This window comes from Bufo bufo, chromosome 6, assembly GCF_905171765.1.
Source record: "Bufo bufo chromosome 6, aBufBuf1.1, whole genome shotgun sequence".
NCBI classification, from domain to species: Eukaryota; Metazoa; Chordata; class Amphibia; order Anura; family Bufonidae; genus Bufo; species Bufo bufo.
Window position 1 is genome coordinate 439,452,575 of NC_053394.1, and position 14,405 is coordinate 439,466,979.

Consider the following 14,405-nt stretch of genomic DNA (forward strand, 5'->3'; position numbering starts at 1 on the left):
GCGGCTCCAGCTTTGCAATCTAAAGTTCCGGCAGTTGCTACATTTACAGTATGGCTTATCAGGGGTGTCCAAGACCAGCCACAGTGGCGGAGGGCCCATAACTACAACAGCCAGGGCCCCTTTACATTATAGACTGGAGTACTATATAATTGGGACAGCCAGAGGACCCCTCATTGCACTAGTAGACTGGAGGCCCAATAAATGTGACAGTCACAGTAGCCCCTCGTTACAGTACAGGCTGGAGGATACCATAAATTTGACCGCCAAGGCGTTATTACACTAGCAGACTGAAGGCCTGCATAACTGTAATTGCTAGGGTGCCCCTTTAAACTGCAGACTGGAGGAGGCCCTCATAAATGAGACAGCTAGAGGGCCGCCAGTTACAGACTCGGGGATAGGCTGTTATGCTTTGCTATGCACTTTATAATTGCAAGAAATTAATGAACTTGTCCTCAGTACTAAGCATTGCCTAAGTTCTATCCTCCAAATGGATGGCCTCATCTGTTCTAATTAAATTAAGAGGACATCCACTCTTCAGTAACTTGGGTGAATAGCAAAGCAGTAACCACAAGGATGACATCTCTGACAGTTTTAGGGGACAGGAATAGTTTGCCACACAGTTTTGATGAACAGTCAGACTGCTCTTATTCTTTTAGTGCAAGTAAAAACTTGTGGTGAAATCATTCGCTTTCCTCTTTGTGGATTTGGACGAATCTAGTTCTGCAAATATATACCTTCTACAACCCTAAAAAATACAGCAAGACCTGTCAAAAGATCTAACCCTAACTGAAAGGTAGTTGTCTTTTGTGTATACACGTATGTGACGTTCGTAAGAGAGCACAGCGTCAGATGCAGCCATGTATGCGTGTGCTGGACATGCAGAGAATTGCAAGTCTGAATGGGAATAAAAAAACATTAAAAAGTGCAGCTGCTATATTCATAACTTGTCTTAGTACTGTCTTCCTGTTGTGTCTAGCAGCTCTGAGATGACTGCAGGCATGCCCACTAGAAAGCTTCCTCCTCTACTCTCCACTACTGAGCATGTGCAGCACAGTTTCAGGCATTGTAACTAAGGGCCTAAGAGTCGTATGAAGATACCGAGTATACAGAACAGGACATAACACAGGAGAGGTGAGACGATACTGAGAATAAGAAAAAGGACAAAAGACAGGAGAGGGGAGATGTTACAGGGTATAAGGGAGAACAGAGGAGAGGTGAAAAAATACCAAGTATAAGTAACAGGGGAGAACGGAGGAGAGGTGAGAAGATACTGAGTATAAGGAACAGGGCAGGACACAGGAGAAGAGAAAACATACAGAGCATAAGAGACAGTACAGAACACAGTGTAGGTAAGAAGATACAGAGTATAAGGAACAGGACAAAAGACAGGACAGGTGAGAAGACACCGAGTATAAGGAAGAGGACAGAACACAGGAGAGGTGAGAAGATACTGAGTATAAGGGAGAGGGGAGAACACAGGGCAGGTGGGAAGATACAGAGTATAAAGGAGAGGGTAGAACAGAGGGGAGGTGAGAAGCTACCGAGTATAGGAAACAGGACAGAACACAGTGGAGCTGAGAAGATACAGAGTATAAGGAACAGGACAAAACACAGGACAGGTGAGAAGATACTGAGTATAAGAAACAGGACAAAACACAGAAGAATTGAGAAGATACAGAGTATAAGAAACAGGACAGAACACAGGGGTGGTGATAAGACACAGAGTATAAGAGACAGGACAGAACACAGGAAAGCTGAGAAAACACTAAGTATTAAGAACAGTACAGAACACAAGGGAGGTGAGAGGATACCGACAACAAAGAACAAGTGTGAACACAGGGGAGGTGAGACGATCGGGTTAGGGTATAGAGTATAAAGAATAGGACAGAACACAGGAGGTAAGAAGATACAGAGTATTACAGGAGAGGTGCGAAGATACTGGAGTATAAGAGACAGGACAGAACACCGAGAGGGCAGATGTGAAGATAATGAGCATAAGAAACAGGAGAGAACATAGGAGAGGTGAAAAGATACTGAGCATAAGGGACAGGAATTGTGCAGGAGAGATGAGAAGATTTTGAGTATAAGGAACATGAGAGAACAAAGGACAGTTTAGAAGATTATAAGGAACAGGACAGAAAATGGGGAGGTGAGAATATACTGAGTATAAGGGACAGAACACAGGAAAGGTGAAAAGATACCGAGCGTAAGGAAAAAGATAGAACAAAGGAAAAAGTCAGAAGATACAGAGAACAAAGAACAAGGGAGAACACAGGGTAGGTGAGATGATACCAAGTATAAAGAACAGGACAGAACACAGGAGAGGTGAGAAGATACAGAGTATAAAAAACAGGAGAGAACATAGGAGAGGTGGAAAGATACTGAGAGTAAGGGAAGGGGAGAGTGCAGGAGAGGTGAGAAGATTTTGAGTATAAGGAACAGGTGAGAACAAAGGAGAGGTGACAGGTGTAAGAAGGTAAAAGTTATCATCATGGATGATAGGTATGTCACCGAGGTTCCTGGCCTCGGTGGAGTAAGAGCCAGTTTTCATGTGTCAGCAGCAGTTGCTGTGTGACACCTTGCTATCTAGTATGGCTGTAAATAGCTGATCGGGACGGCTCTTACTGGGAGTAGTCAAAGTGCTGGGTGGGTGACTACTCCCCACGGTCCTAGTCGGGTTTTGACAGGCCTTTAAAAAAAAAAAACAGCCAGCAGTGTCAGGTGGGTGGATTACTCCTCTCTGACACTGGAGCTGTGTGAAACTCTACTGAGATCTGAGGCCTGTGTGTGGGCTGAAAGCGGAAGACAGTGTGTCGGGCGAGCAGGTGGACTTTCTGAGGCTGAGCATTCAGCCGGGTGTGGATTAAACACCCAGGATCAAAGGTGAATGTTTTTTCCGTATGAACAGTTTTGGGTGTGAACTAAAACCAATACTGAAAATGGACTGTCATACTGTGAACCTGATACTAATGCGAATAACCACTGCAGTTTTTGTTACAAACGTGTCTTTGCCTCTATAGTGCACCCGCTTGTCCTGTCTACCAGAGCGAATCCCCACAGAAGATACCAATTATAAGGAACAGGACAGAACATAGGGAGGTGAGAATATACTGAGTATAAGGGACAGGACAGAACACAGTACAAGTGAAAAGATACAGAGTAAAAAAAAAACAGGACAGAAGACAGAGAGGTGAGAAGATACTGAGGATAAGGAGCAGGACAGGACACAGGAGAGATGAGAAGATACAGAATATAAGGAACAGGACACAACACAGGAGAGATTAGAAGATACCGAGTATAAGGGACAGGACAGAACATAGGAGAGGTGAGAAGATACCAAGAATAAGTTCTTATTCACATGATCAGTATTTGGTCAGTGTTATGCGTCAGTGATTGTTAGCCAATACCAAGAGTGGAACCTACATGGTATGAGGTATAATGGAAAGATTTCCACCTCTTCCGTGTTTTTGACCTGCACTCGGTTTTAGCTCAGACACTGATGGAAATCACTGACCAAACACTGACAATGTGAATAAGGCCTTAGGGACAGGTGTCACCGCCACTTCTGTGAGAAAGTCTGACAGACGTCCTTTTCTACCTCTTGCATGATGTTCTTTGTTTTGGTTTCACTTTGTCATCTCATTTCCTTCTCCCAGGTGTCACCTATTTAGACTAATCCTCTTTACTTTATATTCCCTCCCATACTGCCTCACTTTGCGGTTTATACTACTTCCTGGATTGAAGTGTTCACTGCTGGAGATTTCTGTTGCTGCTTGTTCAGATAAGTCCTTTCATGTATTGTGTTTACTTGCTGGTTTGATTCTAGGTGACCCTGACTCCCTCCGTATTAAGTGCAGGGAGCCGGTGGTCGTGTCCCCTCACTATTATAAGGTTTTCAGGTGTCACACAGTCTAGGTACGGGGGCATGCAATCGTCTACCTATGAGACCCTTGTATGTGCTTAGCAGTCAGGGTGAGCTCTTAGGGTTTTTAGGGGTCACCTTTATGCTCTTTAGTTTGGGATCAAGCCAGTCGGATGTTTATCCATAACTTCCAGCTATCTGCAACATCATCCGTGACATTATAAACCGCCATTACCGTCTTAAGCATGGATTCGGTTTCAGCCTTGATTGACCACATGTACGGTCTTTCACTGGAGGTAGCAGATCTCCGTAAAACTGTGTCTCAGTTTCAGGTGACAGGTTCTGCTTGCATTCATGGAGTTTGTTCCGAGCCTAAGATCTCGCTTCCGGATACGTTCTCTGGGGGTAGTGAGAATTTTGTTCGCTTTAGAGAGGCTTGCAAACTCCATTTTCGCCTACTTCCCCATTCCTCTGGTGATGAGGAGCAGAGGGTGGGGATCATCATCTCGCTGCTCAGGGATAATGCTCAGTCTTGGGCCTTTTCGCTGCCGGTGGGGGCACGGCCCCTCCGATTGGTGGATCAATTTTTTGTAGCCCTGGGGCAGATATATGATGACCCGGATCGTATTGCTCTGGCTGAATCTAAACTGCGTCTTTTATGCCAGGGTAAACAGTCCGCATAGATATATTGTTCTGAATTTCGGAGATGGGCAGCTGATACTGGTTGGAACGATGCTGCACTCCGAAGTCAATTTTGCCATGGTCTTTCGGAGGGATTGAAAGATGCATTTGCTTTTCATAAGAGACCTGCCTCGTTGGAGTCTGCCATGTCTCTAGCTGTCCGTATTGACAGGCGTCTTAGAGAGAGAGGAGAGACCACTCCTTCCAGTCATATTCAGTACAAGGACAGTGGGGCGGTCTCATTCAGTGCGCAGGGGCCTCTGTCTCTCTCAATCCCCTCTGAGCAGGAGGCCATGCAGCTGGGTTTGCTTGCCTCTGATAGTAGAGGATTCAGCTCTCAGAGGAGGGTTTGTTTCTGTTGTGGGGGTATAAATCATTTGGCTAATGTTTGCCCCTCTAGGAGATTCAGGGAGTTTTCTGAGGGTAATAAAGAAACAAAAAGAAAAAAACCCTCTAAAAACTTTCCATTTGCTACTATTGGCAAGGTTGATGCGGAAATTGAAGGTTTGCCGTTTGCTTGTAGTTCCCGTTTTGTCCTACCTGACAGGGTGGCGCTAGACAGCAAGAACATTGTTTGTGAGATTTTTGTAGATAGTGGAGCAGCTGTCAATCTCATTGATAATCAATTTTCTATAACACATGGTTTCCAGGTATGCACTTTGGAAAAGGATATACCTGTTTTTGCTATTGATTCCGCTCCAACTTTCTCAAAAATAGTTAAAGGGCATAGTTCACAATATCCGTTTGACTGTGGGTGATGCTCATGTTGAGGATATGTCATGTTTCGTCGTCCTAAGTGGATTACCTACTCCTCTAGTGTTGGGGCTACCCTGGCTCACTAAACATAACCCCACCATTGATTGTCAAGCAAGGCAAATAAATGGTTGGAGTGACTTTTGCAGAGAGAATTGCCTCATGGCGTCTCTTTCAGAGGTTTCTACCAAGACTGTACCATCTTTTCTCTCTGAATTTTCGGATGTGTTTTCCGAGAGTGGTATCCAGGAGTTGCCCCCTCACCGGGAGTACGATTGCCCTATTAATCTCATCCCAGGCGCCAAGCTGCCAAAATCACGTTTATACAATCTCTCCCAACCTGAAAGAGCCGCTATGCGTACTTATATCGCTGAGAGCCTGAAAAAGGGACACATCTGACCCTCGAAGTCACCTGTTGCCGCTGGATTTTTTTTTCTTAAGATAAAAGATGCTTCTTTAAGACCTTGTCTGGATTTCAGGGAGCTGAACTGTATCACAATTCGTGACCCATATCCGCTTCCTCTGATCCCGGACCTGTTTAACCAGATTGTTGGGGCTAAAGTTTTTTCTAAGTTGGATTTAAGAGAGGCATACAACCTAGTCAGGGTCAGGGAAGGAGACGAATGGAAGACAGCCTTCAATACCCCTGAGGGTCATTTTGAGAATTTGGTTATGCCCTTTGGTTTGATGAATGCTCCGGCCGTCTTCCAACATTTTGTATCATTTAATGGGGAAATTTGTACTGGTGTATCTAGATGACATTTTGATTTTTTCTCCTGATTTCAAAACTCATAGGGACCACCTACGTCAGGTTTTGCTCATTCTGCGGGAGAATAAATTGTACGCTAAACTGGAAAAATGTGTGTTTGCGGCTCCGGAGATTTAATTTCTTGGTTTTCTTCTCTCCGCTTCTGGTTTTCGCATGGACCCTGAGAAGGTCCGCGCTGTGCTTGATTGGGAGCTTCCTGAGAATCAGAAGGCGCTGATGCGGTTTTTGGGTTTTGCCAATTATTACAGAAAGTTCATTTTGAATTATTCCTCTGTTGTTAAGCCACTCACTGATATGACTAAAAAGGGGGTAGATTTTTCCTCGTGGTCGGTAGATGCGCTTAAGGCCTTTTCTAGTGTCAAAGAGAGTTTTGCTTCCACTCCCATTTTGGTACAACCTGATGTCTCTCTACCTTTTATTGTTGAGGTGGACGCTTCTGAGGTGGGTGTGGGTGCAGTCTTATCGCAGGGTCCCTCTCCTGCCAAATGGCAACCGTGTGCCTTTTTTTTTAAGGAAACTCTCCTCCGCAGAGAGAAATTACGATGTTGGAGATAGGGAGTTGTTGGCCATCAAATTAGCTTTTGAGGAATAGTGCCATTGGCTAGAGGGAGCCAGACACCCTATTACCGTGTTTACGACCATAAGAATCTGGCCTACTTGGAATCAGCCAAGCGTCTGAACCCGAGACAGGCCAGATGGTCTTTATTCTTTTCTAGGTTTAATTTTGTTGTCACGTTCCGCCCTGGGGTTAAAAATGTGAAGGCGGATGCCCTGTCACGTTGTTTTCCGGGAGGGGGGAACTTTGAAGACCCGGGCCCCATTTTGGCTGAAGGAGTGGTCATCTCTGCTCTTTATCCTGATTTGGAGGCAGAGGTTCAGGCAGCCCAGGCAGAGGCTCCTGATCTTTGTCCTCCTGGGAGGTTGTTTGTGCCTCTCGCTTTACGATGCAAGGTTTTTAAGGAGCACCACGATACTGTCCTTGCTGGGCACCCGGGGAGTAGAGCCACAGTGGATCTAATTGCTCGGAGATTCTGGTGGCCGGCTCTTCATAAGACGGTTGAGGGTTTTGTGGCAGCCTGCGAGACCTGCTCTCGTGCCAAGGTCCCTCATTCACGGCCATCGGGTTCTCTCCTCCCGTTACCCATTCCTTCCCGTCCTTGGACGCATCTGTCCATGGACTTCATTACGGACCTACCTCGTTCCTCGGGGAAGACTGTGATTCTGGTGGTAGTGGACCGTTTTAGCAAAATGGCGCATTTCATTCCCTTTCCTGGGTTACCCAATGCTAAGACGTTGGCGCAAGCGTTTGTTGATCACATTGTTAAATTGCATGGCATTCCTTCAGACATTGTTTCTGATAGGGGCACGCAATCTGTTTGCAGATTCTGGAAGGCCTTCTGTTCTCATTTGGGGATTCAGTTGTCATTTTCTTCTGCTTTTCACCCACAGTCAAATGGTCAGACCGAACGCGTCAATCAGAATCTGGAGACATATCTGCGCTGTTTTGTGGCGGAGAATCAGGAGGATTGGTATTCTTTTTTGTCCCTTGCTGAGTTTGCTTTAAATAACCGTCGCCAGGAGTCCTCTGATAAGTCACCATTTTTTGGTGCATATGGGTTTCATCCAGTTTGGGACATTCTCTGCAGAGGGGTCTTCTGGTTTACCTGATGAGGAGAGATTTTCCTCGTCTTTGTCATTTATTTGGCAAAAGATTTAGTGTAATCTGAAGAGGATAAGTGAGAGATATAAGCGTGTGGCGGATAAGAGACGTGTGCCTGGTCCGGACCTGAATGTGGGTGATCTGGTGTGGTTGTCTACAAAGAATATCAAACTGAAGGTTCCCTCCTGGAAGTTGGGTCCTAAGTTTATTGGGCCTTACAAGATCTTGTCCGTCATCAATCCCGTTGCCTTCCATCTTGATCTTCCTCAGACTTGGAAGATCCATAATGTTTTTCATAGGTCCCTATTAAAACCTTATGTCCAACCCACTGTACCCTCCTCTTTGCCTCCTCCTCAGATTTTTGTTGATGGTAATCTTGAATTCCAGGTCTCTAGGATTGTGGATTCTCGCATTATCCGCGGTTCTCTCCAATACCTTGTTCATTGGGAGGGTTATGGTCCTGAGGAGAGGATGTGGGTCCCAGTGGCGGACATTAAGGCCACTCGTCTCATCAAGGCTTTCCAAAGGTCTCATCCTGAGAAGGTGGGTTCTGAGTGTCCGGAGTCCACCCGTAGAGGGAGGGGTACTGTCACCACCACTTCTGACAGACGTCCTTTTCTACCTCTTGCATGATGTTCTTTGTTTTGGTTTCACTTTGTCATCTCATTTCCTTCTCCCAGGTGTCATCTATTAAGACTAATCCTCTTTCCTTTATATACCCTCCCATACTGCCTCACTTTGCGGTTTATACTACTTCCTGGATTGAAGTGTTCACTGCTGGAGATTTCTGTTGCTGCTTGTTCAGATAAGTCCTTTCATGTATTGTGTTTACTTGCTGGTTTGATTCTAGGTGACCCTGACTCCCTCCGTATTAAGTGCAGGGAGCCGGTGGTCGTGTCCCCTCACTATTATAGGGTTTTCAGGTGTCACACAGTCTAGGTACGGGGGCATGCAATCGTCTACCTCTGAGACCCTTGTATGTGCTTAGCAGTCAGGGTGAGCTCTTAGGGTTTTTAGGGGTCACCTTTATGCTCCTTAGTTTGGGATCAAGCCAGTCGGATGTTTATCTATAACTTCCAGCTATCTGCAACATCATCCGTGACAACAGGGGAGTGTGCAGAAGAGGTGAGAAGATATCGAGTATAAGGAACAGGGAAGAATGCAAGAGAGGCAAGAAGATACCGAGTACAAGGGCCAGGGGAGAACACAGAAGAAGTGAGAAGATACTGATAATAAGGAAGAGAACACAGGAGAGGTGAAAAGATACTGAGAATAACGGATGGGGAGAGTGCAGGAGATGTGAGAAGATATTGAGTTTAAGGAACAGGGAAGAACACAGGAGAAGATAGCAAGTATAAGAAGCAGAGGAGAGGGGAAAAGAAACCGAATATAAGGAACAGTATAAGGCCCCAATCACGCAACTGTATTTTTAGTTTGCATCCGATCTTCATTTCAATGGGGCCTCAAAAACTGTGTGCTGTCCGCATCTGTATGTCCATTCCGCAGTCCAGCAAAAAATAGAACATGTCCTATTCTTGTCTGTTTTGTGGACAAGAACAGACATTGTTACAATGGGTCTGTGAAACAAACAGATGCAACACAGGCGTCAACATGGATGTCATAATACATATGGTTGTATGAATGCACCCTAAGAAACAGGACAGAACAAGGAGAGTGGAGAAGCTACTGAGTATAAGGGACAGAGGATAAAGCAGTAGAAGGGAGAAGATACTGAGTATAAATAACAGGGGACAACACAGGAGAGATGAGAAGATACCAAGTACAAGGGACCGGACGGAACACAGGGAACGTGAAAAGATATCGAGTATAAGGGACAGGAGAGAGCACAGGAGAGGTGAGAAGATACCAAGTACACTGAACAAAAATATAAACGCAACACTTTTGGTTTTGCATGAGCTGAACTCGATTTCTACATACACAAAAGACCTATTACTCTCAAATATTGTTCACAAATCTGTGTTAGCGAGCACTTTTCCTTTGCCGAGATAATCCATCCCACCTCACAGGTGTGTCATATCAAGGTGCTGATTAGACAGCATGAATATTGCACAGGTGTGACTCTGAAATGTGCAGTTTTGCCTTACTAAAGGCAGGGGGGGGCAGAAAACCAGTCAGCATCTGGTGTGACCACATTTGCCTCACGCAGTGCAACACATCTCCGTGGCATAGAGTTGATCAGGTTGTTGATTGTGGCCTGTAGAATGTTGGTCCACTCCTCTTCAATAGCTGTGCAAAGTTGCAGAATATTGGCAGGAACTGGAACACGCTGTCTTATACGCCCATCCAGAGCATCCCAAACATGCTCAATGGGTGACGTCAGGTGAGTATGCTAGCCATGCAAGAACTAGGATGTTTTAAGCTTCCAGGAATTGTGTACAGATCCTTGCAATATGGGGCTGTGCATTATCATGCTGCAACATGAGGTGATGGTCATGGATGAATGGCACAACAATGGACCTCAGGATCTCATCACGTTATCTCTGTGCATTTAAAATGCCATTAATAAAATGCACTTGTGTTCGCTGTCCATAACATACGCCTGCCCATACCATAATCCTACTGCCCCATGGACCACTCGATCCACAACATTGACCTTCTGCAAACCGCTCACCGACACGCGCTGTCTGCCATCTGCCCTGAACAGTGAAAACCGGGACTCATCTCTCCAACGTGCCAGACACCATCGAATGTGAGCATTTGCCCACTCAAGTTGGTTACGACAACGAACTGCAGTCAGGTCCAGACCCCGATGAGGACGACAAGCATGCAGATGAGCTTCCCTGAGGCGGTTTCTGACAGTGCAGAAATTGGTTATGCAAACCTATTGTTTCTGCAGCTGTCCAGGTGGCTGGTCTCAGATGATCATGGAGGTGAACATGCTGGATGTGGAGGTCCTGGGCTACACGTGGTCTGCGGTTGGGAGGCTGGATGGATGCACTGCAAAATTCTCTGAAACGCCTTTAGAGACGGCTTATGGTAGAGAAATGAACATTCATTGCATGGGCAACAGCTCTGGTAGACATTCATGCAGTCAGCATGCCAATTGCATGATCCCTCAAAAGTTGCGACATCTGTGGCATTGTGCTGTGTGATCAAACTGCACATTTCAGAGTGGCCTTTTATTGTGGGCAGTCTAAGGCACACCTGTGCAATATTCATGCTGTCTTATCAGCACCTTGATATTCCACACATGTGAGGTGGGATGAATGATCTCAGCAAAGGAGAAATGCTCACTAACACAGATTTGTGAACAATATTTGAGAGTAATAGGTCTTTTGTGTATGTAGAAAATGTTTCAGATCTTTGAGTTCAGCTCATGCAGAATAGGAGCAAAACCGAAAGTGTTGCGTTTATATTTTTGTTCAGTGTATATCTAGTTTTGCTGACAAGAACGGGCATTTTTACAATAAGTTCACAAAACAAATGGATGCAACATAGACGTCACACAGATGTCATCTGTATTTTTTGCAGATCCGCAAAATACATATGGTCGTGTGAATGCTTCCTAAGGAAAAGGACAGAAGAAATGAGAGTTGAGAAGATACAGAGTATGAGAGACAAGAAAGAGTGCAAGAGAGGTGAGAAAATTCAGAGTACAAGAGACAGGGCTACGGTTAGAACACATGAGAAAATATGGCGTATAAAGGGCAGGAGAGAACACAGGAGAGGTGAGAAGATACTGAACATAAAGAACAGCGGAGAAGGCAGAAGAGGTCAGAAGATATCATGTATACGGAACAGGACATAACACAAACAGGGCAGGTGAGAAGATACTACGTATAAAGAACAGGAGAGGTGAAAAGATACCAAGTATACCTAGTTTTGCGGACAAGAATAGGCATTGTTACAATAAGTCTGTAAAACAAACAGATGCAACACACACAGATGTCCGTATTTTTTGCAGATCCGAAAACACATAAGGTGCATTCAAGCGACCATAAGGAAAAGGACAGACGAAAGGAGAGTTGAGAAGAAACCAAGTATAATGAACAGCGCAAGAGAGGTGAGAAGATACTGAGTATAAGGGGCAGGGGAGTACACTGGCGAGGTGAGAAGTTGCTGAGTATAAGGGACAGGACAGAACACAGACAGGGCAGGTGAGAAGATACAAAAGTATAAGAACCAGGAGAGAACAAAGGAGAGGTGAAAAGATACTGAGAATAAGCGACGGGGAGTAAAGGATAGGGGAGAAGATTTTGAGTATAAGGAACAGGCAAGGACAAAGGAGAAGTGAGAAGGCAGAGTATAAAGGGCAGGACAGAACACAGGACAGGTGAGAAGACACCAAGTATAGGGAACAGGACACAGGAGAAGTGAGAAGATATCCACCATAAGGAACAGGACAGAACACAGGAGAGGTGAGAAGATACCGAGTATAAGGGAGAGGGGAGAACCCAGGGCAGATGAGAAGATACTGAATATAAGGGACAGGGTAGAACAGAGGAGAGAAGATACAGAGTATAAGAGACAGGACAGGTGAGGGGATACCAAATATAAGGAACAGGACAAAACACAGAACAGGTGAGAAGATACCGAGTATAAGAGACAGGACAGAACACAGGACAGGTGAGGGGATACCGAGTATAAGTAACAGGACAGAAAACGGGGATACAGAGTATGAGGAACAGGACAGGATGGAGGGGAGGTGAGAAGACACCAAGTATAAGGAACAGGACAGAAAACAGAAGGGAGAATGTACAGAGTATAAGGCTACATGCACACGACCGTGGTGTGTTTTGCGGTACGCAAAACACGGATAGCATCCGTGCGCGTTCCACGATTTGCAGAACGGCACGGACCGCCTTTAATATAACTGCCTATTCTTGTCCGCAAAGCGCACGGAGCAACGGAGTGCTGTCCGCATCTTTTGCGGCCCCATTGAAGTGAATGGGTCCGCATCCAAGCCGCCAAAACTGCGGCTCGGATGCGGACCAAAACAAGGGTCATGTGCATGAGACCTAAGACAGGGCAGATCACATGGATGGTGAGAAGACACCGAGTATAAGGTACAGGAAAGAACACAGTGTAGGTGAGAAGATACAGACTATAAGGGACAGGAGAGAACAAAGGAGGAGAGGCAAGAATATACCAAGTATAGGGAACAGGACAGGACACAGGAGAAGTGAGAAGATATCCACCATAAGTGACACGGGAGAACACAGGACAAGAGTATGAGGGACAGGACAGAACACAGGAGAGGCGAGAATATACAGAGTATAAGGGACAGGACAAAACACAGGAGAGGTGAGAGGATACATAGTATAAGGCCTCTTGCACACAAAGGTTTTTTTTTTCAGTTTATGTTCTGTTTTTTTGTGTTCCGTATACGAACCGTATTCGGAACCATTCATTTCAATTGATCCACAAAAAACGCAAGTTCCGTATTTCCGTTCAAAGATAGAACATGTCCTATTATTGTCCGCATAACGGACAAGGATAGTACTGTTCTATCAGGGGCCAGCTGTTCCGTTCAGAAAAAAACAGAATGCACACGGACGTCATCCGTATTTTATACAGAACGCAAAATACTGAAAAAGCCATACGGTCATGTGCAAGAGGCCTTAGGAACAGGGGAGAACACAGGAGAGGGGAGAAGAATATAAAGAACAGGACAGAACACAGGAGAAGCGAGTAGATACAGAGTATAAAGGAACACAGCAGAGGTGAGAAGATACAGAGTAAAAGGGACAGGGGAGAACAGAGGAGAAGATACGGAGTATAAGGGACAATACTGAAAAGGTGAGAAGATACCGATCACTCACTGATCAGTGTAGGATACCCTATTCGGGACACTTTCCCTGGACTGTCAGTTATAGGGAGTTCTCAGGACTGCAGTATATATTACAATGTGCATCATTTTCTTGATGCAGTTTCATCCGACTCCTGCTCCACATTGCTCTCACTTTATGTCAACCTGCTCCAAGTCACCCTTGTTCCATGTCATACTACTTCACATCATCCTTCCCTTGTCATTCTACTTCAAATCATCACTCCACCCACCGTAGCAAATCCTGAACTGTGTGAGTTGGAGGTCAGCACAGGTTTTCTGCCTCCGCATGTAACCCTAAGGCTAGGTCTACACAACAACATTTAGGGCACAACTACACTGCAACATTTGTCGCACCAATTTTTATAATGATAATCTATGGCAGGGCTGGCCAACCTGCGGCTCTCCAGCTGTTGTAAAACTACAATTCCCACCATACCCCGCTGTAGGCTGATAGTTGTAGACAGTCTGGGCATGCTGGGAGTTGTAGTTTTGCAACAGCTGGAGAGCCGCGGGTTGGCCATCCCTGATCTATGGTGTCGCAATCCGACATGCTGCGACTGTCGCAGAAAAATCCATCTTGATTTTTTGCAACTGTCGCGTCGCAGCATGTCGCAGTGCAACACCATAGACTATCATTATAAAAATTGTCGCACGACGCGTGTCATCGTGTAGACCTAGCCTAATTGTTTTCAGTCAGTGTCAGCATGCAGAGAAGAAATAAGGCTCTTTGTATTAAGAAGTTGCAGAACAGTTTTTCCTCCAGTGATGTCACAGACATGTACCCCATTCCTTGTGGGTCATGCCCAATGTCATAGGTGAAGCGCAACACCTTCCCATCCTTGGAAGTAGGGGCACATGTAGCGCTGCTGTGGGCAGAATGGAGAAACTT

The 14,405-nt window shown here is 45.5% G+C and overlaps 1 long non-coding RNA gene across 2 annotated transcripts; it reads left to right on the plus strand.

The window, feature by feature from the left end:
- Positions 1–641: 641 nt before the first annotated feature.
- On the plus strand, positions 642–12,465 carry LOC121003217. 2 transcript variants are annotated; one of them, XR_005779442.1, is made up of 4 exons: positions 642–1,131; positions 11,218–11,508; positions 11,651–11,781; positions 12,048–12,465. It is a non-coding gene; the product is annotated as an uncharacterized LOC121003217 (long non-coding RNA). The 2 variants fall into 2 exon arrangements; XR_005779441.1 differs by having other exon boundaries at positions 11,651–12,465.
- Positions 12,466–14,405: the final 1,940 nt, after the last annotated feature.